At 38.7% G+C, this 24,675-nt stretch overlaps 1 protein-coding gene across 1 annotated transcript in view; it reads right to left on the bottom strand.

Moving 5' to 3' along the window:
* The window catches only part of rbms1.S (RNA binding motif, single stranded interacting protein 1 S homeolog), a gene marked incomplete at its 5' end in the record, with an annotated part of 103,667 nt that overhangs the window by 39,718 nt on the left and 39,274 nt on the right, over positions 1 to 24,675 (bottom strand).

The following is a 24,675-nucleotide window of genomic DNA, read 5'->3' on the forward strand; positions in this document are numbered from 1 at the left end:
GTGTCTGTGTCCCAAAAAAAACCAAAAAAAAAAACCTCTCCTTTCCCCTGATGGGAGGAGCCCTTTATAAAATTCTGTAATATCCATTTTCTTAAATAGTGATTTGGAATGGTTCATTCCTATAGATATCCAAACCACTAGCAACAATTGATATACCTTGCTTTTATGGGCCAATTTGCTCATTAATAAGACCTGAAGAAGAAAATACAGGCCATTTGTTAAAATTACTTCCACTACATTATGGCAGATTGTTAATCACAATAGGTTACCCTTTAATTATTAGTATTCCTCACTTTTACAAATAACTTTCAAAAGGAGAGATATACCGGTATGGAATCCCATAGACTCCATTTTATCCAAATAATCCAAATTTTTAAAAATGATTTCCTTTTTCTCTGTAATAATAAAACAGTACCTTGTACTTGATCCAAACTAAGATATAAATTAATCCTTACTGGAAGCAAAACCAGCCTATTGGGTTCATTTAATGTTTACATGATTTTCTAGCACACAAGTATGACAATCCAAATTACAGAAAGACCTGTTATCCAGAAAACCACAGGTCCCGAGCATTATGGAAAACAGGTCCCATACCTGTATCTGAGAATATGAATATAGAGAGCATACTTCTGTGAGAACTTCGGGTTTTGTTTTGATCTAGCCAGAAATATAAAGTGCAATCTCATTCATGTGAACACTGCCCCCAATGCCTCAACATTAATATTATGCTATTAATGTTTTTGTCACTTTATTATATTTAGTTTATATTTTTAGTAGTTCGTATTCTGGTCTTTTTTTCAAACCACTGCCTGGTAGCATGAGTAATAAGGACCCTAGCAACCAGATCACAGTTCAAATTATAAACTTTAAAGAGCATGCACAGTGTGACTTCTTTCTTTATCATAATTAAAGTTAATATCAAGGTGCACTGCCCATTGATGTGTGAGCACATAGTTTACTACCTGCTTAAATTAGTCATCCTGTGTGTAATTCTATGTAAAACAGAGTTTGCATGTTATATTATCTCTAAGAATAGAGAGCAAACATACAAACTGCATAGCTACCCACTAGACAACACAACTGACACCTAAGGCGCCTTACAGATTGTTTTCTTTAAAAGATTAACTGCGCTGCTGAAACCTTTTTAGCTTTGTTTCCTCTTACTACTCCCTGTCATGTGATCTGATTGTGAGAAAGCCCCACCCTGCATTCCACAAACACAGAGACCAGCCCCCTCTTCCTTCCCACTCTGGATTATACCACTGACAGGAATAGGGTTGCACAAACAGAGAAACGGCTTCAACAGAACAGGGCTGTGCTGAATTTAGGTTCATAAATAGAGCCCAGAAATTAATATATATATATATACCTGTTGTACTACACAGCCCTAGCACATGATAGAGCAGCCTCTTTCATTGCTTTACCTCACAGGCACCGGCATATCTTTAAATAACCCTATTTTAGGGAAACTTTTTTTAATGAGACCAATAAAACTATGAACATAGCATTAAATAAAAATAATCAACATATTTACAGGTTACAGAAGGAAATCAGCAACGTTCCAAAAGCCCTGTCCCATACCTCCCGACTGTCCCTTTTTCGGAGGGACAGTCCCTCTTTTGACAGCTCAACCCGCAGTCCCTCATTTGTACTGGAAAGTCCCTCTTTTCTCTGCACTGAACAGCCAGAAAAAGAAACAAAGTTTCTCACTTAATTGGCTTTTAGCAGAGAGCCCAGAACAGCTAACAGGTGCAAATAAGATACTTTGTATCAATTTTGAGACACAAAAACACAGTTTAGATAAGGAGAAATATTTTCAAACTTTCATAACCTGCCAAATTTTGTAAAACTAACATGGTAATTAGGGGGTGTGGCCACATAAAGGGGTGTGGTCGAAAAATGCTGCGCTACGCGCAGAAAAAACATTTTTGTCCCTCTTTTTACTTCCAAAATGTTGGGAGGTATGCTGTCCATACATAGTGCCATTATTATCTTGGAAGAATTTTTAGGTTTAGCTCCAACTAAGCAGCTTCCACTCATAGAACAATGAACAATATACATTTTGTCATGTTTCCAGGTCGTCCCCAATTACTAAAGAAACATATGCAAAATGAGAAAGTGTTAAGAGCACCATGGGAAAGATTCAGTAGGGTTTAGGAATGTCATATCTTAGTAGTGGTAACTTTAGCGACATCATTAAGTAAGATTTATAAGTATATATATATATATATATATATATATATATATATATATATATATAGTGAATAAAGTACCCCCTCTTGTAAAATATAAGGATATTATTAGTTACCGAGGAGTTTCATGACCATATAAAAACACGAGGCCGAAGGCCGAGTGTTTTTATACAGGTCATGGAACTCCGAGGTAACTTCTAATATCCTCATATTTTACAACTGGGGGTACTTTATTTACTATAATACACAAATTTTAGTAAGTCATGTGACAGAAATGACATCACTACTCACCGTTTATAAATGATGACATCACTACTCACCGTTTATAAGGATATAATTTACAGGATATTCATGGCTTTTGTGTATTATATATATATACCCCCCACTATGGAAAGAAGAGGGACTTCAAGTCAAAATATCCATCGCTTCCCAATGGAACAAGGTGAGGGAAAGCTTACATGGCACTTTGAACCTGAGGGGTTTGGAAAATGGTTTATAGGAGTCAGAGGCAGAGACTATGGCATTAGGTAATTGGGTATGTTTGTGTAAAAAAAAATAGATACATTTCTATCTAGTAGAGGAAGTTCATCGTGTTATGCGCCATTTTTACATAAGCCCAACAGAGTATTTTCACTTTAAAGGGATAAGGATACCAGAAATTAATTTGTTATTAATTTATAATGTTGCAATAAAAGTATTTGCCTCATGCTTTTACATTACCTGTCTGATCCTCCACGTTCCTCTATGAGGGGCTGCTATATTTGTGCAGCGGTAATCCATTATCATTAGAAACATCAGGTGTAGGAACTTCAAGTAACAATTACTTACAAAAGCAGACATATCGGCTAAAAACGATCAACATGACCTCCCAACTATTGTAAAATGTAAAGAGCCGCTGTAGAGTGGCAAAATGTTTTGACAACTCCCATTTTAGGGCCACACACCCAATTACCGTGTCCATTTTACAAAATTTGAAAGTTTGAACACATTTCTGGGAGTTGACTATGTTTGTGTTATAACAGTTTTGCTGTGAGTCTCAGTTTCCCCAAGCGACTTGCTTATCTTAAATAGATTTGTATCTTTGCTTATTTAAAAATTGTTACAAATGTATCGAAGTGCAGCTGCTCAGTATTCTGGGCTCTCTGCCAAAAACCTTTTTTTTTCTGGCGTCAGTGCAGGAGATCAAACAGGAAACATTTTAGTAAGAAACCTTGGACTGCTCAAAACTGGAGACTGTCCAGCAGAAACTGGGACAGTTGGGAGGTATGATGAACCATAGGTAACTTTTAGAGTTTTTTACTTTTGTCTTCACAGATAGTTAGGGTGGTAAAAAGCTTTTAATTGTTGTTTACATCAGTAACACAGCCTTTCATAGCTCTTCACTGCCTTTCAGGGGTGAAGTATCACAAAAAAAACAAAAACGATATATTTCAGGAAATAAAGATTAGGGAAAAAGGCTAGGGAAAATATTTTACCCCTTTAGGGTTAGTTCACACGAGGAGATTCAGGGAGATTTTGTTGCCTGCCGATTGTTCTGGGCGACAATCCTCGAGAGGAAACTTTGGGCGACTGCAGAAAACGCTGCGTGTGCTTTAGCACAGGCGATTTTTCATTATAGCGGATGGGAAGACACGAGGAGGCAGTTTGGGGAGATTGTCGCCCAGAAGACGAGGTGATTAGTCGGCAGACGACAAAATCTCCCCGAATCTCCTCGTGTGAAACAACTCTTATCACTTCTACAGGACAAAGCAGGAAGCTTCTGAGAGTCCATGGCTGCTGATAACCAACTGTAGCTGATAGATAATTCAGAAGCCCAGCCCATATACATACAGTCACTGTAAGGCTATGGACACACCGGCTGATGGCTCCAGCTGCTCTCAGACTGCATATTATCGCAGGCTGAGAAAAGCAGAACTGCTCCCTGTCCCATTGATTTGAATCCAATCAGTCTGCATGCACACACAGAGGAGCTGTAGCTGAGGCCCAAATATGCGAAAGGAGGCACCTCTGGGCTGACTTCCGCTTCGCTCTGCTGTGTGCGCAAATGCAGGCTGATCAGATTCTAATTAGTGGAGCAAAGGCAAAAATATGCAGGCTGAGAGCAGCTGGAGCCTTCAGCCTGTGTGCCCATAACCTAAGATACATTTGGCTCTGCTGGGCTTATGTCATAAGGAGATTTATTGCCAAGACGTCCTCCAAAGGTTTATTAAAACCCTCCAAAGGTTTATTAAAAACTGAGTAAATATACCAGTGCAGTAACCCTTGTTAAAAATGAGCTTTCACCGGTCTAGCAGAGTTAAAGTAAATGAAAACAAATTAGTATCTGCACTGTGTGAGTATGTATGCCCCCGGCTGCAGTCCGCTTTGAGTCCATACCACTTCAAACAGGGTGCAACTATATTATGCATTTGGAGGTCTTTTTAGTGAAATAAGAATGAAGCAGTGATGCCAAATTCATACTGATCACCACAAGAGAATGTTTTTACATCAGTGTTTCTCCAGAACAGGAAACCGGCTGAGGATTTCATCAAGGGGGATGAGTAATGCAACCAGATTGATGTAAAATCCATTTCAATAAAAAGGGAGGGGTCAACATCACAAGAGAGGCAGGACATTTTGTTAACATGAAAAAAAATTAGGACATTTCAGAGAGAAGATGTATACATTTATGTTTACTTATCGTGAATGAGGGGGCACCAGATCGTAGCTGGAAAGTCCTCGGCCCATATGCTTTGATCATTAAACAAATGTATTTAACTGTGTAGCCATGTATGGGTACATTGTAGACTAGAGTATCGGCTGGTTTGACCTTTTGGCTTGATTGGTCAGAAATATTTAATATATTGGTTACTGTATATATTGGTTACTGTATGGCCACCTTTAGTATGGAGCTGAGCTAATCACAAGCAATATTGATACCTGCTGTGAAGAATCAAGACAGACTAAAATGAAACATATATATAAATGCTCCATCTACTTGCTGCAAGGTACTGAACACAGGTATAAATATCACTCCAGAGAAGTAACCCACTTCAACCAATAAGAAGGTTGTTATAATTAGTCTTAAAAGAGTGCATGAGAGCTAATAATTGACTGCTATTTGTTTCTAATCATAGTATCATTAGACCTGGTTTATGAATCCCCTGCATGAAGTGTTGACCAACCTGGACTCAGTACCATGGTATAATCTGCCTTCTCTCCCTTCCATTCTAGGAACTGGATTTATCTGTACTAAATAATTTAGAAAAAATGCATCATACAATAAGAGGATTAGGGAGACAGATTAAAAATGTATTGTCATGATAAATTAAGCAATGATGTGCTTGGATGCACTAGAAGAACTCAAATATAATTTATACTAGAAGTATTACTTTATTTAATAGTATTTACTTGTAGCATGCATCACCCTAATAATAGACAATTTTCTAGCAGGCAGACTCCCCTGCTTGTAGACTGTGCGAGAGCTCAAGTGAAGCCTTGATACAGAAAGCAGAGAATAACAGAAACAACACATGTGCTCCCTGGTTATTTATATAAAGAAAAAAGGCATACGGGACAAGGCAAGACATATGTTTTTAGAATAGTGTTTAACTGTAAATACAGTGACAGAGCCTGGGATGAATCAGAAACTACATTTGCTCTGTCTGTCTGAAAATTCACCTGTCTCAGGCAGAGGATTTGCCACCTCATTTCTTTAAAGCTTGGTAAATAACAAATATATATCCTTCATGGCTATTTACCCTTTAATTATGATTTTACAGGCAGGATGTAGACTGCACTTTTTTCCATGTAGGCATGCATGTACTAATTACTAATAAGCCATGCACGATGTGACTCCAATAAGTGCGGAACTATAAATATATCATTAGATTTTTTAAGAGCTGTGCAGAAAAATGCCCATCAACAGCATTAACGTACATATAAGGGTACATGGTTGCGCTATGTGAATGGCCTTAGCGCAAATTTTACATGCAATAATAACCTAAATTACCTGTATTGAACATAAATTTTAGGAACCAGGGACGGGCCAAGCTGACTGGGAAACCTAGGCAGCACAATGACATCACGTGCTGAGAAGAAGGGAGAGTGGAGCAGAGGGAGCAAGTGAACCCGAACTAGGAGTAAGCAGGAGAAGAAGACCCTTTCAAATGGTATCTGCCCAGCGCCCTCCCTTTGTTGCACCCTAGGCAGGTGCCTCTTCTGCCTGCCCCTAGTTCGGGCCCTGTTAAAACATTCCAGCTGGCTGGGTGGATGGGGGGGGGGGGAGACAAACAGTTGTAAAATGGGTTGTGCTAAAACAGTGATTGTCTTCAGCAGTTGCAGAGTTACCACTCCCAGCAGCCCACTGTCAGATGTCAGGTGTTGTAGCATATCTTCCAACACTTTAAAAATGGAATGAGGGACAAAAAGTTGGGCCGCATGTAGCGCAGCAAATTATTTTGACCATGGCCACACCACTAATTACCATGTCCATTTTACAAAATTTCGCAGGTTCTGAAAGTTTGAACACATTTCTGTGTGTTTTAGGGTAAGATTTTATGTGTTAATACAGTTTTGCTAATGAAAGTGAATTGCCCTTTAAGACGCTAGTCTCAATTCTCCCAAGAGTCCGGGTTATCTTAAATAGTGACAATTGTATCTTTGCTTATCCTAAATTGCTACAAAAGTATCTACGTGCAGCTGCTGAATGTTCTGGGCTCTGCTAAAAAAGGCTCTTATTTTAATTAAGTCTCAGAAACGTATCTTTTTCTCAAGTCAGTACAGGAGATCAAAGAGAAACTCTGGACATTTCAGTAAGAAACCCGAGACTGCAGGCTGAGTTGTCAAAATCGGGACTGTCCCATAGAAAACGGGACAGTTGGGAGGTATGTTGTAGTTTTAACTAATATTAGTGAGGCTCACTTATCAAAACTATGCAAATTCACCCATAGCAACCCAGCAGCGATTCAGAACAATGAATGCAACAAGTTGATTAGTTGCTATGGGTTACTGCCCATGGACAAATTTGCCCAGTGTTGATAAATGACCTCACTATAAGTTGATTAGTTGCCATGGATTACTGCCCACGGACAAATTTGCCCAGTGTTGATAAATGACCTCACTGTGAGTTGTGACACAACTTACAGTGAGGTCATTTATCAACACTAGGCAAATTTGTCCATGTGCAGTAACCCATGTCAACTAATCAACTTGTTGCATTTATTGTTTTAACTGCAGAAGGCAAAAAAAAAAAAAAAAGCCAATCGCTATCTAGGGACAAGAAAAGGAGTAAGAAGGAAGAGGGCAAAAAAACCCAGCCATCTCACTCCATCTTCAAATTCCATAAAAATCCCAGCATATGAGTAGATTTTACTGAATTTCAGACACTGTTATTTATTCAATGGCACATGAATGAATGAGGGTGGTGGACCCCCATTTATAGAGCACAAATATACTTCTAAATATACAGTCCTTTACATAGATTATATATCACTCACGTCAGTCCTTCACCAAGGGAGCTTCAATCGAAGGGCATTATCACACACATTAGGGACAATTTAATTAAGAGACAGTTAATGTTCTCATATGCATTTGGGGTTAGGGAACACCCACTCAGAAACAAGGGCAAGTAGAAGGTACAAACAGAAGGACATACCCCCTGCCAGGGTAGTGCAGACTACAGAATTATAACACAGTAGGGTTTATGCAAGGTGATAATGCTCTGGTCAGCCTGGTCATTTAGAGACAATGGCACCGTAGACAAGGGTAAGCTGAATACCAACTCAGTAGAAGCTAGGGTAAAGCAAATTGCAAATAATTATTACTTATTTGTACTTTTGAATTTATGCCAGGAACCTACCACATGAAGCCAACATATCATGTTACATTCTATTACTAAACCTATTTATCTTCATATATCACCTCCAAATAAGTATGTGTAATGTGCTAGACACCTCTCCCCTTTCAATAAATGAAGAAATATATCCAATAAAGATGGAAAATTGGGAAGGAAATACAGTTATGAAACAGATTATTTATAAAACAGAATGAATTAAAAATAACAAAGCCTAGTTATGGTTTGGCTACATTGATGTAACTCTCTGTGCCTGGATACCAAAGCCAATCCAAGATTCCCAGCCATATAATATGTACCACAATGGGTGCTTGGGGGGCCTAATGCAAGGCAACCAAATAGCCAAACATTCGTCATATACCTGGAAACCCATACCTCTGCACTAATGTTGGCCAGTCTTTTAATAATAATCTACATTTTAAACTATTGCAGTCATCCTTTAATTGTGGTATTGGACAACTGAATCAACTTTCTTAAACAGTATTCTTCAGCTGATGCCTCTATGTGTTCACCACTAATGGGAACTCTCTTTTTAAGTGAAACAATCAGTCAGTGTGCACGCATAGCTTGCTTGTATTCCATGAGGGGTGAGCAGGAGTTGGCTGGGTCAGATGGCATTACAAAGTATTAGTTCATACATAGCCATTTATTCTTTAATGCTCAGAGATGTCTATCAGGCCTGTGCGGAATACATAAAGGAGTGGGTGTTAGAAGAACTTTAGCGGGACACTCATACACAATCTTTTCCTACTGTTAAGTATGATTATTGTGCGAGATAGCCCCACTTCACAGTTGACTTGTCTGATCACCCAGGTGATAATCACACCATAAATGACCAACCAGTCAATAACCAGGTACACTGATGACCTAGAAGACGTATGTTTCCCCTCTATTTGGAATTAGTCTATTTTCTCAAGTACAATATAATTTGTCTCAACAGGAACCATTACTCCATACAGTGTTGACAGTTGAGCTTAAATGAGTACATGGACAAACCCAGCAAAAAAGTGACATTCCCTGATGGTGCCCACTTTTGCTCTACTGTCTCAAACCACATCTGGATGTTTATTATAGGAGAAAAACAGTCAGATCATGTAGTTAGTATCTGAGCTTCCCAGTGACATCTCACTCTTGAGTCCTCCTTGCTGTGCTGTATGGTTGACTCTTATAGAACACAGTGAAATACACTGCATTCCCAACCAGTTCCCAAACTGGCTTCTTGGATGGCCCAATGAAGAGGCAGAACAGTAAGAATCAGTGGTGTAACTTCTAAAGGCAGGGTTTCCCACCTGCGAAAAAATCTTCAATGAGTCTGACAAACAGACAGTTTCCCACCCACTTCTCCCGGCTGCCAGCCTGTTCACTGCTACCCTCCACTCATTTGCAGTGGACACCACAATTAAACAGGCAGAAGTAGTAAGGAAGAAAAACTACTATGCAGCAAACCCCACAGTCTGGGTGGGCCCCCTTGTTGAATGGTAGTTACACCACTGGTAAGATTTGGGGTGAATGTTTATTTCACCTTGAAAATACAGCAACAAAAAAAGGTAATTATACGGTTTTCCCCAGATATAACATATAATATATATAACATATAATATATATAAGAAAAGGTAAAATAATAAGAATCATCATTTCTCAGCTCCAACTGCAAACAATAAATCCTGCAGCCCTAATATAAACAGAAACTGTGTTTAATTGGCACATTATATGCCAAGCAGTTTCTTGTTTTAATTTTTATTTGCAGCTGCTATCTCATAGCAGAAGGACTGATTTTATGGCTTCTAGGATCTTGCCAATGATATGAAATAAATACAGACATTTATTATGAATTCCAGCAACTGTCTGTTAGGACCAGAAGGGGTGACTTTCTCTTGGCGTTTTACTGGCCACAACAGCAAATATCAAGTGTGAGTCATTCTGCAACCAGTTGCCTGGCGGCGCTAGACTGAGGGAAAAGCTGCAATAACAATAAACTACACAGGTGATAAGCTTAATTTGAGGTGTTTTGATTGCAGCCTATCAAAATACATGCTTAGCATTTTACAGGCAGGGGGGTTCGATATTTACATAAACAGATATAATTGCTGCTGCTTTAAAAATCAATTACTGATCAAGTATGTCTTTAGTAAGAGCTACATAGTTAAAATCTGTTTAATGAAACACCCAGAGCTTGTTTGGGATTGTACAGGAATATACACACATTTTACCTGGCCCTCTCTCTGTTGGAAGGCTTACAGTGCCTATTGATGCCAAAGGCTTTTGTCAGCCAAACATAAACAAAAGAGAATAGGTCTATTCAAGCTATAAGTGTGTATTTATCCAGCCATCAGTGTGTGTGTTCATTGAACAAATGGAAAGGTTTCAGCGCCACAAACGTTTGAAGAAAAAGCATAACAAAGGGCCTAAAGCTCCTGGACTTGTCCAACAAGCTGTACATTGGCAGGTCTTGGCGCAACCAGTGAATAGAAAGACTGAGTGCTATTCAGGTACAGAGTCTATTGAAATTAAACATTTGGGAAACAAATTGGAATGGCAGCGATTAACATCTTTGAACCTCTTGGTGTCACAGAAACTTCTAGTTTACAGCTGCCAGGTGAAAAAACAGCATCCTATGGAACACAGACTGCAGGATCAGATATAGACGTAAGAGTGTATAAAATAAGTTTATAAGTATAAATGAAGCAATTTGTAGAACTGAATGAACAGATATTTTGGGGAAAATGGGTAAAAGATATTTTTAAATTACATTTCTTATGCAGTGCAGTGCATTCTAAATTGTGTCATTTTTGCCAATATACACGTGCCATCCCCAAGACCCTCTAAGACATAGAGAGAGAATTTACACTCACTAAGCTGCTTTAAAACAGGCCTGCTCTACAGGAAACTTTGGACAGTTGGAGAAAATAGAAAGAGAGACTGATTAAGCTATGGGGGTGTACAGAACTATAAGTACAGAGGTAGAAGTATTGAGGTATAAAATGGCAAGGTCACTAAGTGGACAATAATAATTTAAAAAAATGAAGACACTTACATTTCTTGCAAACGACAGTTGTTGTAAAACCCAGGACTGGCAGGCCAAGAAAAATACAGGAACTGCATATGCGGAGGATTGTGAGAATGGTTACAGACAACCCAAAGATCCCCTCCAAAGACCTGAAAGGACATCTTGCTGCAGATGGTGTATCTGTACATCATTCTACAATTCAGCACAATTTGCACAAAGAACATCTGTATGGCAGGGTGATGAGAAAGAAGCCCTTTCTGCACTCACGCCACAAACAGAGTCGCTTGTTGAATGCAAAAGCTCATTTAACAAGTCACAGTCATTTTGGAACAAAGTGCTTTGGACTGATGAAATGTAATTATTTGGCCATAACAAAAAGTGCTTTGCATGGCAAAAGAAGAACACCGTATTCCTAGAAAAGCACCTGCTACCTCCTCAATTTTGGTGGAGGTTTCATCATGCTGTGGGGCTGTGTGGCTAGTACAGGGACTGGGGCCCTTGTTAAAGTTGAGGGTCGGAAGAATTCAACCCAATATCAGGATAATGTTCAAGCATCAGTCACAAAGTTGAAGTTACACAGGGGTTGGGTATTCCAACAAGACAATGACCCTAAACACACAAAGGCATTTATGCAGAGGGAGAAATACAATATTCTGGAATGGCCGTCACAGTCCCCCGACTTGAATATCATTGAACATCTATGGAATGATTGAAGCAGGCTGTCCATGCTCGGCAGCCATCAAATTTAACTGAACTGGAGAGATTTTGTATGGACGAGTGGTCAAAAATACCGCCATCCAGAATCCAGACACTCATCAAAGGCTATAGGAGGCTGTTACATCTGCAAAAGGAGGCTCAACTAAGTATTGATGTAATATCTCTGTTGGGGTTCCCAAATTTATGCACCTGTCTAATTATGTTATGATGCATATTGCATATTTTCGGTTAATCCAATAAACTTTATGTCACTGCTGAAATACTTCTGCTTCCATAAGGCATGTTATATATATTAAAAGGAAGTTGCTACTTTGAAAGCTCAGCCAATGATAAACAAAACTCCAAAGAATTAAGAGGGGTACCTAAATGTTTTCATATGACTGTATACATATATACTGTATGTATATATATATATATATATATATATATATATATATATATATATATATATATATATATACTGTGTATACTGTATATATATATTATATATATATATATATATATATATATACCATGTGTTCTAAAGAATAAAATTATTTGTGTGGGTGGGGGGAAGCTTTTTCTGGCAAGGAAATCAATACATTCTACTAAATGATGCTGTGAAGCTCCCTGCTGTAAACCAACTGCACAGACTCATAAATAAAATATGAAGCTAAGAAACAGCCAGAGAATAAGGAGTCGGGGAGTCTGAATCTCATCGATAAAGTAGTGAGGTTGGAGGACCCTGTACAGAAACTTGCTATTCTTTGGGTATAATTAGGAAATGTCACCTAATATCATGGCAGCAATTTAGGGACTCGTTGGCTCTTTTCAGCTTCCTCTGTGCAAGATAGGAGCGATGACAGGAACATATTTTGCCTTAAAGCACATTATTTACCAGCTTGCAGAAGTGGCCGGGTTCTGAGCCAATGTTTATGAAAGTCTTCACATTATTTTATATAATCCAGATTGATTAAACAACACAGACTGATTATAAGAGTGAGCAATAGCTAAAGCATTTTGCAAACTCAATGTGATATGAGGTATATGAGACGTGATAAGGAATAGGGATGGGCGAAAAATTTTTGTCGTCCATAGACTTTAATGGGCAACTGCGACATTTCGCCGGCGGCGAATTTTTGTCGAAGCGAAACGGGTCAAATTCGCCCATCGCTAATAAGGAAGGCTAGACAGTAATGGAACAATGAAGTATCATGCAAAGTAAGGTATAGTTACTCTTTTAAATGGTACAAAATGTTCCTTCATACAGATCTTGAATTTTACCTCTATTTCCCGTTTAACTGGCCATTCAATTACTGCAATCTCATTAGGATATGTCCTTGTAATTTGACTGAATGAAACCAACAAATCAAGTGCAAATGAAATTCCAGGGCTGAAGATAGGCACAACAAAATTTTACAGTACCTATAGATGGTGCCATATAAGGTTTGACACGGAATATGTTGAGAAATGCTTTTATTCTTCTTGTTAATTTACAGTCAGTTAAAACCAGGCCATAGTTTACACCAGGCCAAGTTTACAAGTATCCCTTTAATGTGCTGGAGATGCTACTTTATTATGCAATTTGCTAATAATAGATAATATGCCCACCGTTACCCTATTTGTCTTGGTGTGTATATGCTACCAGCACCCATACAATATGCAGTGCAGCCTGTATTATTCAATTACATAGACAATAACCAAAATGTGACCAACAGTCCTCTGACAATCAGCTGAGGCTCTGGGCTTATGAGTAGAGTGAATCAGCCACAATATAAACCACAAACTGATCTCAGTTATAAGATCTTGGCTCATGGCAGTCTTAAAGGGCCACAATATTTTGCTTATATACCCAATTTTATTTGTTTGAAGGTACTATTAAAGCAAAGGGTGTGACAAAGTGAAAACTGAGCAGATTCCTGGTAAACTGGGTTTACCTGCAGGTCAGTCGGGTTTGGGTTAACCAATTTCTGCCACCCCAAGTCAAAGGCAGGTGGTGGGCCATATTTGTCACCAGTCCAGCTGCATCCTGACCTCTCCATACTGTCCCATTGTCCCTTTAATGATGATGCATAGCTGCTTAGATACTCATACATTCCCTGTCCCTACAGTAATCAATCGCAGGTTAAATTTGAGTCAATATATTTTTAAAATGCACATCACTAATTCCTCTGCACCAAGCACAATTCTTATAGTGGCTATAGTGTTATTACCACTCATTGAATCATGCCAGTATGATAAATTCTAGAACTGTTATAGGCCCAACATAGGGGCAAACTAGAGTCTGCCCATAACACATAGAGAAAAGCAGCTAAAAGAATACAAGTTTGCTTCCTTAAGGTACAATCTAAAGCACCTTCTGACTTCTGCAAAAGGAATGTAATCAACACCATTATCCATCAATATAATACATTATGCATGACGAGAAAGTGATAATGATACAAATTCCTCCCTTACGTCTCATTGGTTCTCTGTACACTGGGCGCTAAAGGCTTGGCATGAGACTGGAAAGCCAAACATAGAGGTAGAGAGGGGGAGTTTCTGCTTATAAAACACAGAAATCCAATAACTGGGCAACATTTTTGCAGCATTATGAAGATTCAGTGTTCCCTTCGAGAACAGAACAATGGTCTGCAGGGGTAATTATAATTCTAATTGTATTACTTTCAACCAGCTGCTGTCCTAGTTGTAATCCAATTAAATGTCTATCTTGTGCCCACTGCAGTGATAAAACAACATGTAAAAGGACAGAAGCAGGAAAGATGGAACCAAATAAAATCACTTATGGGCACATAGGGAGAAAGAAATATCCGCCACAGACTCTGACCAATTTGTCTGTGACTGTAGAAAGAGGATAGACAGATCATAGATAATAAAGAGAGATTAAGAGACAGGCAGATGGACAGGAAGACAAGCAGAAAGATTAGGCAACATCAGATTGTGACGCTCGGACTTGAGGGGGCGTACTCTGCTAGATCCGCTCACTGTCGACCTTGCGCAGGGCCCAATTTAGCCCACCAACAGGCTTATGATCAATTTTTCAAACCTGTCTATAATGGCCCAATTTCTGGCCAGATATTGGTCAGATAGGCCCATCAGCAAACCTGATACATGGGCCAATCAAACAAAATCCTCAAAGTAATTTTAAAGGGAAAAAAACACTGGGGGTTGCACTCAAGAAAAAATGCACCAGTCCGCAGTTGCACACTTGTATTTCCCAGGGATCCCTTGTGCAAACCTCAACTTGCACAGTATACCATTTTAGTGGAAATTCTATAAAAAGATCCTCAGGGGGTTCCTAACACAGTGGCAACCCTAAGATAATGTATTGATGTATTTATGTTTTTACCCCAAATTCACCTTTTTATAGTGTGTAGAGTAGAGTTCTATACCACTAGTAGCAGCAGGTGGCAGAGGAGCAAGGACAGTAATCCTCACTAATGTAGGGACCTATAGGATATCCTATCCCTATAGAGTTAATCCCCTACCCTTGTATGTATTTCTCTTTTCCCTTGTTATTGGGCCAAGCCCTTGTAAATGGTAAAGTGTAACATCCACACCTATTGGACAAAGAGTGTAATGACACTCCCCTGCCACACTGCTATATAGTGTGTGCAGGGAGTGTCCTCTTTCTCTTTGGCTCCTGGTGCTGCTGCTAGGTGAATCTCCACTGAGCCTGGGATCACCATAGGCCCCAGTAAGCTTTTACCCTAAAGGGACCTGACACCTTTAGTGCTAAGTCGGGGACCAGGTAACCCCGTGAACGAGGACCAGCTAAAATAGTAAGATACTGTTATAGTTCTCTCTAGGAGAGAAAGACAGAGAGGTGTAGCAGAAAGAGCAGCTGTCGCTCCAACGAGGATTGTAGTAGGGAGTAGCTTCCCACAAGGCCTGTTTGCCTTTAGAGCAGGGAACTCAGTTGATAGGGCAGTAGGTGAGCAAAGGACTACCTGAACCCTACCTGATAGATCCCGATCCCCTCACTGTGCAACGTCGGTTGAACTGGGATTTGATTTACACCTATTTGCAATATCCTTTGGGAGTCGCATCTGTTTGACTGTGAACCGTTACTGTCCAAAGTGACTCCATCTGCTGTGTCCTCAGAACTGTTGTAAGTAACCCTGTGGTCATTTGCCTTTGGCATAATAAACCTGTGCTCCTGTTTTACCCTTTTAAAAGAACCTCCTGGCGTCCATTATTCTATTTTTGCACTTACATGCCTGTGAGTTGTAGTTCAACTACAGTTAAAGGGGAAGCTTCCATTTGGCGAAGGCTCTGCCCTGGGTGAAGATTCGCATTGTAACCCATGCTCACTATCTAGCTGGTCACCCTTAACTCCTAATTGGCAGATTAGGCCAGAAAAGCGTTACACTAATATAAAGCCAACCAGAGTCAGCTTTGCACTATAGATAAATACTGAGAATAAAAGCAGTTTATAAGAAGCAGTTTGTTAGCTATCCCTTGTTTGGGTGCCCTATCAGCCCCTAAGATAATAGGCTCCATTCTCTACTTTTTCTAATATGCAACTGGTGCCACTTTAGATACAGCTCTCTCACAGCTGGGACATGTATAAAGAAAGCTGTTATAAGGGCTATTATATGGCAGCAGTCCCAGATAGAGAAGAGTGCAACTATCAAATTGCACAGGGGTTGAGCAAGTGAAGTGAAGAAGGGGAAAGTGCTCGTTAAAGATGAACCTTCTTGGAAAGAAGAATGAATCTGTCACCTACTCATGTAAGTGGGTTAAGGATAAATGATAGGTTTTATTTACTAAGGCAACTGTCTGGTCACGCTTCAGAGCTTTCTGTTCAGAACAGAGCCTGCATGTCTGTGCTCTGTAATATTTAGGTGCATAAAGAGCCAATACATTTATGAGTTTTACCAGCTTCAGACTTACAGTGGGAAATCTACAAATTAGTCACACATTTAAAAACCTGACCCTTTCTTCCCCCTTTAACCAATACCCACCCCTACTGGGAGCAGGAAGTAACTTCTTCAGGATTATTTTTAGAACAGAGTTCTATAAATCTACCAAAAATTCTCACGCATGAAATACTCCTGTCGCATTATACATTTCAATCTGCTAGGCAAATACTAAATTGCATACCTTCCTCAAAGTTGGTTACAGTATATATAGATATATAATAAACAGCAACTGTCCCCCATCTAAGTGCTAGTATGTGCTAACTGCTGATTGGTTGCTGAGGTTAACAGAACTGATGCAAACTATGCCAGTGTTTTTGCATAACTGCGTGGCGTAATGCAGTTACAGGAAACAAAATTCCCAGAATCTGCATATGTGGTTTCCAGGAATAATTCTGTGAGCTGATTTAGCAACAGCTGGAAATCTTCAGTTTGGCTTCATCTTGTAATGATGGTGATTGTAGAAGCCTCTCAGTTCAGTGTAAAAGCCTCCGTCCTAAATACAGGACTCAACCCACTCTATGAACATGCTGCTAGATAAGCGGCAATGTCAGGGTTATACTCAATCTTAAATGGGATAATAAATAAAAAATAAATTGTAAAAGAGGTGGCGATGGATACAAAAGATTACAATGTACAGGTCACAATGGGCTTTTATTCAGCTGTGTAAACAGCACATGAAAAGGGGAGCTCTGCACATGTACCAAGATCAACAAATGCTATGGCCATTCCCATTGACTGGAAGGCAATAAGGATCTACTTTTATACTCTTTTTCCTTAGCCCTCTTGCAACCTCAACCTTGGTGGGGGCGGGTTCTGGATTAACATTAACAGATGAAGAACCTGGGTCATCAGTAACATCAACAGATACAAGGATCTTTAACCTTTTCAGCAACAGGCTAAAGGTCTCTTCATAGTATCAATATTGTCCTTTTTGTGTCAGTTAAAACTTTAAGGCTTAGTCCACACCAGGCGAATTGGGGAGATTTAGCGCCTGGCGACTAATCGCCTCTTCTTTGAGGCGGCTAATCTCCCAGAACCGCTTCCTCTTTTCCTGTGTCAGCTGTAATGAGAGTCGCCTGCGTTATGACACACACGGCACTTCATTTTCCGAAGTTGCTCGAAGTTTCCTCGTTAGTCTGCAGAATGAGTGGAATCCCATCTCAACAACCTCAACAACAGCTCCAAAAGGCAGCAAAGGACCTTAAAAATTAATGTTTGTTAAAAGATATCTCTACTCAGCTAGGTTCTGTTGAATTCAGTAAATGGTACTTCAACTGCTTGCATGGTAAATAACGCAATTGTTTCTCTTCCCTTGACTGACCACCTTTACTTCTTCAACAAACAGGATATTTTTGCTTTCTGGTTTGTTAGTTTTATTCCAAGAATTTGCTGCATTGGCTGGTTTTCTAAGTGAAAATTGTAGGTTAAGATGATTTTGCAATAACTGGGGACTGCTTTATAAAGAACTCATTATACCAACATCTGATGCAAGTTCTCCCTCCATTAGCAGATTAAACTGACCTGACTTATAGGAAAACTTCTGAGAAACTCTTCCTTACATAGAATGAAGTCTTGTCAGATATAGATAGAAACAACTGCATGTATAGTATTTTTGTAACCATTTGAGGTATTTCTTATTGCGTTCCATTGCTCACATATTCATCGTACTCAAAGTACTCTCTCAGAATATTTCTTTATTAGAAAGACAAAATGTGGCCTTATGAAAACCCTTATGAAAATATACTCAGACTATCCTGTACAGTACATATATGAGCTGGTCCCTTATAGTATCAGACAAGATAGCAAGGCACAGTCACCTTTCACTTTTTTCATTCTTTTGGTCGAAAGCTGAAATAATTGGAACAGCAGGAACTAAAAAGCTTGTTGCATAAACGGATTACATTGCTCCTCATGTTTGATTGATGAACTGGTTGACACCCATGGTATATAGATATGGGCTGGAATTATCCAGGCAGTGTACATGTATGTATATATGTATGTATTTATGTATGTGTATGGCCAGTATTAGTAACGCACATTTAGTAACACACTCTGCTGCAGCCTTCATTGCTATATATGACCTTTGTGGTTTCTGCTTATAAAGCCAATCAGAATCCCTTGATTCAATTTCATGTGAAAATTAAATTTTATTTAGAAAATAGTTTGATCCTATAGCCTGATACAAAACAAAATAAACCAGAAAAAAAAGAGACAGAATGTGCCATTTCTGATCGATGGCTTAATCTAGTGACTGGGTGTTCAATTAAATGCTTATTAAAATAATGTGCCTTTTGTTCTCCAGACACATACACCTGTCTGTATTCGCAAGCAGGCAATAAAACCAATTTTCTTTTATTGTTATTTAAATCCTCTGTGAATTTGCGCAGTATTTAACTCAAGTGCTATTGTGAGACGCAGTGACAGCCCTTAATGCTTTCAATCACTGTCTGAGGCTATGATGGTAATTAGCAGCTCTGTAATAATATTGCACTTTAGCAAAACACAGCAAATATTAAAAATCTGGCTGAGGTTTGTATTAATCCCTATGTGTGCAGAGGCATGGCACATGCAAACTTTGCAATAACCCATTAAAAAACACTACATTTGTCTGCTTCACAATGTTTAGTAAATGAAAATAACTGTATAGATATAATTGTGTCTTTTTTGATACAGCCAATTTTGTGGCCACACACCCTAATTACCATGTTTATTTTACAAAATTTGGCAGGTTATGAAAGTTTGAACATATTTCTGTGTTTTTCCCCCCAGTTATTACAGTTTTGCGAATGAAGGTGAATTGCCCTTTAACTTTTCCCAAGGGACCTGTTATCTTATTTTGTTACAAATACTTATTTGCTTATCTAGAAATTGTTACAAAAGTATCTTATCTTCTGCTGTGGCTATTCTGGACTCTGCCAAAAGCCAATTAAGTTAAAAACTTTGTTTCTTTTTCTGGCTGTTCAGTGCAGAGAAAAACTGGACTTTCCAGTACAAATGAGGAACAGTGGGTTGAGCTGTCAAAAGAGGGACTGTCCCTCTAAAAATGGTACAGTTGGGAGGTATGCAAAAATGGGATAAGATATAGGAGGAAGAAAAGTTAAGCTCTTTGGATATAAAATCTGGGTGATTTTTTAGTGAAACTAACTTAGTGTAAAAAGGAGGTTATCAACCTAAACTTTCTTCTAGCATTGGGGAACACCCCCAGTTAACAGCAGGCATTAGAAAGAGAAGTGATCAACCACAGAAAATACTTATGGCAAAATCTATTTCTTTAAATGTTTTTATGCTTTCACTTTTATGTTACGACTCCCAATGACATGCTTTTAAGACTCCCAATGACATTATAAAAAACACAGGTTTATATCTGGAAATTACTAAAAAGTCTTGAAAAATCACTTTTATTCACTTTATTGTTGGTTACAATGTCACGCCAACATGCACATAAAAAACAACCTAACTAACTAAACAAACCTTGGCACTGAATGATAAGTTGTTCTGACAACAAACTCAAACTTATAGGTTTAGGACAGCACATTACCTACAGATAGAAATCTTAAAAACTAAACCTCTCCTTTACCCAATTCCAATGTTGCGCTGATTCTGGGACTTGAAGTTGTTCCATGCTTCCATGATTGGTGGTTCACAGATTCTCTGAAAAGCAAGTACTTCAAGTCCCACGGTGCATCATTTTAATAAGGAACAAGCTGTTGATTGACTTAGTCAGCCTTAGGCAGGGGTGCCCTAAAAGGCAGATCTGGATCTACCAGTAGATCGTTATCTGGTGATCAGTAAATCTCAAGACACTGTCAGAAAACAGCTTGTCTTAATCACCCTCCTTTTTCATGCTTTTCATTTACATAATTATTATGTTAAGGTTACATAAGAAACAGTTGTTTATTAAATATAGCAGTATACAATCAGTATTAAGGTTATATTATCCATGAAACTGAATGCTAACAGTGATATTATGGATGTAGATCATAATGGGACAACATCACTAAAAGTAGACCTCGCATTAGTAAAGTATAGCACTCCTGGCCTAAGGGTTTGGGGCTAAAAAATAGTCCATGCAAGCTAGAAGCAGACCATTCTGGTTTCCTCTCTGTCTGAGATATCATATATATCTATATAAATCTAAATCTATATATATATTTCAATAAGCTCATGTCTAAAAAATGGGGATCAAAGTTTCAAGACAGCATTTAGCTTGGAGCATGCACTTCATTTTACCCCTTAATTATTAACATGTATTTATATAGCGCCAACATATTGCGCTATATTACTCTAATTGGTTTTGGATTCTGTTCAGAATGGGACCATTGGGAGGTATGGCGTTCCATGACTACAAGAAACTCTTTGGTGACTTCTAATATCTTTCTAATATTTTAAAATAGGGGGTAAATTGCTGTAATGCTCAGTAAACCTACAGTCTCCTGTCTTTGCACAGACAAAGAACTCCTCTGTGACTTCTTATATTTTTAACAGGGGGGTACGTTAATCCCTTTATAAATGTATAGATTTTCTTATCTGGAATGCTTTGGACCTGGAATTTCAACTAGCAAATGAGTGACAAATAGAACCCCCACTTCCCCATTTGTCCTAACCTGCCAATTTCTTTGACAAGCCACACCCATTTTCCTAACCTGTGATGCTTGACAGTCTATCAAAAAAACACTAGGATCACAGGTCGGTATTAAGTTCCATGACCATATAATTTTACAATATTGCAGGTCTGGACTGAAAGTCAAAAAAGGCCCTGGCATTTCAGGTACACAGAGACCCAATCAGCCCACACAGATGCCCAAACAGCACCTACCAGCCCACTAAATACTGACTTTCTATGGCACCTTATAGCAGCCCCTCTGGCATTTGCCAGAACCTACAGATTGCCAGTCAGGGCCTGCAATAGGGTATTTTCTCACTTTATGTTTAGTGGTGAGTCTGGGGTATCATGTATTTGCATGGTCCACAAATACATGATAGAAAATTATACCCTATGTATAATATAATGTGGTTATATACTATAAAGAGAGTCCTGACACACAAGCTTCAAGTTATGCAACACAAATTGCATCACTAAAGACCATTTATAAGGACATAATTTATGGCATATTTATAATGTATAAAAAATATATCACTTGAATATGGCATTGCTTTCATGCATGTCTGCAAACACAAACTAATAGCTAATGCATGAACGTGCTTCCGTTATTCTGTTTACTGCAAGAGAACAACATTTGTGCAAGTATTTATGAGGCAAATTATTAATGATAATGACCTACACATTTCCTAACAATTTCATGCCTCTGATTTTAATTTTATTTCCCGTCACAAATAGTTTTTATTATCGAGGTTTCTGCAAATAGAATGCTAATATTTTGTTCTGCCTGGCTGGTTACAGGTTTGAATGATGTAGACAGCAGCAATACTCAAACACACAGCATTTCAAAATAAAAATAAAAATGCTGTACTCAGTGCTAGTTATGGCACTCAAAGGTTAAATGCTTTTTAACAGAAATAAGGCATGGTGTTCTATATTACAGAACAATTCTTTATTCAGAAAATCCCAGTTCCCAAGCATTGTGCATAAGAGACTCCATATCTCATAGGTTTGTGCCTGTCTACATAACAACATGCATTGGACAACTGTATTTGGTGGGTAGACAAGTTTAAGGGCAAGGGCACATGAATAGTATGGCACATGTCTCTCCACTAGCAGATTTTAATAAGGCAGAGAGAGGCGGATCAGCTAAAATCAACAGCTTTCTCTATGTGCAGAAGAAGCAGCTGATTTGAGGTTATCTGCTTCTCGCCACCTTATTGCTGATTAGTTGCTATGGGCAAACAGTGATGTTTTTCTCCAATGTTTTAAACATCATGATAAATAAGCCCCTTTGTGTGCCATTGCCCTTAGCCTGTGAACCATGAACAACTAAGATACCCTTGAAAATTAGAGTTAAATTTAAACCACAATATTAATTTAAATTCAAGATGGACAGGCCATTTGTTCTATAGTACCAAGTTAACTGGTCCTCTTGATATGTTTATACTGGACTGTTTAGTCTGCTGGGCCATGGTCTGCTCTATCTGGGCTGCTTGCAAACTAATGATGCACTGGCCCTGTTTGGAAGTGGGCAGAGAGACCTGGAAGGCAAATGCCCCTTGCACTATCTCCAGCCTGTTTATGGGACCACCTGTTAATAAATAGTGGTGCTATAACTGTGGAGGGAGCAGACCCAGTGGCCGGAGGAAAGGGGCTTGTTAGCCAAAGAGGGATATAAGACTTCCCCCCCACTCTTTCTGACCTCCCACAATTCCCCAGCCCTACCCAAATGTCAAAGGATCGTGAGTGCTGGGTTGAGGGCGTTTGGAGTTACACCTCTGACTATGAGTTATATATCAGATTTATTGTTGACTATGATCTATTTACTGTAATGGTTTCTGGTTAAGGGATCTTTCTGCAAGTTGGATCACTATACCTTAAATCTGCTAAAAAATTATTTAATCATAAAATAAACCCAATAGGATCTGTTTGTTATATTGGTTATGTATATATATTCCTGTAAAGGGTTAACCAATAAAAAAGCATTTCTTCCCCTCAGTTAAACCATAATGACATTGTGAATTTTCCACTCATACCAGCACAAAGGGAATTTCCAGTTACACAGTAACCAATGCCTTATGCGAGAGTTTAACTTTCATTTTTGGTATTAAGGCACTGCAATGTATATGGCACAGTCAAGTAAATACCTTCTGGTTTCAGAAGGTTTTACGTTGCACGTCTTGCATATGAATGGCTTTTTGGCTCCTTATAGCCCATCTCATCCTAACCAGGCTAGATTCTCTGCTACAGTATCACACAGAGACATTTCTCTGACCTGAGCACACATTTTTATCCTATATTCACAAAACGACACAGAACTGAAATGTGAGACAGAACTGAAATGTGAGATTATAACCATAAATTAAGATGCCAACTAACAGAGATGCCTGCATGGAAGAAGATACCACCCACCTGCTTTGCCAGCCACCAAATGAGCAGTATGACTGCCCCCCCCCCAAAAAAAAAAAAAATTAATCACACATAGGGAGAACGTACAAATTCCTTATAGCTAGAACTGTACTTGCCCTTTAAATCTACACAAAAATTAAGTGTCAGATTTATCAAGGGTCGAAGTGAATTCGAGGGAATTTTCAAAGTAAAAAAATTTGAAGTAATTTTTTGGATACTTCGACCAGCGAATAGGATACTACGACTTAGAATTTACTTCGACTTCGATTTGAAGTACTGTCTCTTTAAAAAAAACTTCGACTTCAATATTTTGCCAAATTAAACCTGCCGAAGTACTATGTTAGCCTATGGGGACCTTCTAGAGCATTTTTGTAAGTCTTCACACATCGAAGTAAAATCATTCGATCGTATGCTAAAATCGTTCGAATCGTTCGATTGTACGATTTTACTTTGATCGTTCGATGGCCAAATTCGGTGAAAAATAATTTGACTTTGATATTCGAATTTCGAAGTATTTTAATTCCATGGTCGAATTTCGAAGTATTTTACACTTCGAAATTCGACCCTTGATAAATCTGCCCCTAATAGTAAAGCAGAGTGAAATGATCCCTTTCCAAGAACAGAGTATTTTTCTACTTAAATATTGACAATACAGCCAGAGGCATTTACAATAAATGCATGTTTCCCAATATCCCATAATTATCCTTTATATCCCCAGTATGAATCACATATGAGCATTGAGAACACACGGCGCTATGTAAAAAAACCCACAGTGTATGGATTTTTAGGTCAGACTATACAGGCTGCTTGTGTTTACCAGCATTCCCATATAGACCCTTATTATATTTTGTGTATCTATCATTGCTGCTTTATTGATTATGCTGACGTACATTCTCCATGACTAGGGGCACTGTAGTCTGCCAGATTCTGGATGAAAATCTTTTTCTTCAAGCACTTTTAATCCACTGTATTAAAAAGATATATTTTAGGAACATTACCTCATTTAGTAG

Source organism: Xenopus laevis, chromosome 9_10S, assembly GCF_017654675.1.
Source record: "Xenopus laevis strain J_2021 chromosome 9_10S, Xenopus_laevis_v10.1, whole genome shotgun sequence".
Classification (NCBI taxonomy): domain Eukaryota; kingdom Metazoa; phylum Chordata; class Amphibia; order Anura; family Pipidae; genus Xenopus; species Xenopus laevis.